Genomic DNA, 1,506 nt, shown 5'->3' with positions numbered 1-1,506 from the left:
CATTTAGTGAGTTGTGCACATAATTGGCAGATGGGTTTTAACTATAATAAATGCAAGATAATACATGTGGGTTATCATAATCTGAATTGAATGGGAATAACCTTAACAGTGTTATGAAGGAAAGGAATCTTGGTGTAATAATCGATCAATCTCTAAATCCATCTAAGCAATGTGCTGTTGCTAATGGTAAGGCAAATACGATTTGAAGTTGTATCTACAGAAATATTGAATATAAGTCTAAAGATGTTATAATTTTATTGTACAAGTCACTGGTTAGGCTACATTTGGAATATTGTGTTCAGTCTTGAACTCCTTACCTTAGGAAAGACATTGAATTGTTGGAAAGGGTTACTAGAATTGTGCCTTGGGTGGAGGGGTTGTCATATGAGGAGATACTGAAATCTCAAATTGTTTTCTCTTGAAAAAAGAAGAGTTAAGGGGGGATCTGATTGAGGTGCTTAAGACTGTAAAGGGAATTGATGGTGTTGATGTATCATCTTTTTTTCATATTTAACAGTGAGAATAGTGGGACAAGGGAAAACAAATATCAATTTTGGAAAAGTAGGAGTCTTCAGCTAAGATAGTTTAATTTTTCTAACAGGGTGGTTGGCCTTTAGATGTAGAGACAGTAAATTTAAGTGAGTTTAAGAAAGAGTTTGATAAGTATAGCTTTAAGATTTTTTTTGTTAATTATTTTGATTTAGTTTAGAGGATGGAACAGCTGAGATAGACCAATAGGTCCCATGTTGTCCAAAAACGTTATGTTACTGCAAATAGTACCAAAATTAGGGAACTTGTACATTGTTTTTAAGAATTTAATAGTGGGTTTCACTTATTAAATGTCTCCACATAAGAAACATTTTAAAAATAAATCTAGTGTCAAATATGGCATTAGACTAATCCCTAATTCATGACCAACGTTTATTATTATTATTTAAAAGAGTATCCAGTTTTAAGCACAAAACATATAACATGGTAAATTTTCTGACTACAACTAATGGGAATGAATTAATAAGTACTAAAACTAGTTTTAAGGTGTTTTATTATATGCACATCTGGGGGATTTGCATGAGTATGTAATACTTTATGTAAGAATAAAAATTTTATTTATGCAGTTATGCTTTCATTAATCCAGAAGTTTTGGGAAAGGTTGCTCATGGTTGAATTCTAACTGCGACAACCATTTTCTACCAGACAAGATACACATATCTGTAGATTACAGTAGTCAACATACTATGCTACATAGTTAACTATCTGCACTAATATTACAATATGTAAACAAAAACCTGTGGAATAAGTATTCTGCAGCAGGCCAAGTTTCTACATATCTACATGACTTGTTTTTGAACTTCATTTAACGTTGCAGGAATGAAATCTGAAGTAAGGATGACATCACCATATACAGAAGAGAGTGGTAGGTGTAAATAGTATAATGGATTGTAAAGGTACTTAGGGAATGGATCTGTCAACCTAGATCCCTCATCTCAGACTGCAGCATTTGAATGT

Source organism: Limulus polyphemus, unplaced genomic scaffold, assembly GCF_000517525.1.
Source record: "Limulus polyphemus unplaced genomic scaffold, Limulus_polyphemus-2.1.2 Scaffold7767, whole genome shotgun sequence".
Classification (NCBI taxonomy): domain Eukaryota; kingdom Metazoa; phylum Arthropoda; class Merostomata; order Xiphosura; family Limulidae; genus Limulus; species Limulus polyphemus.
This window is presented reverse-complemented; position numbering follows the sequence as displayed.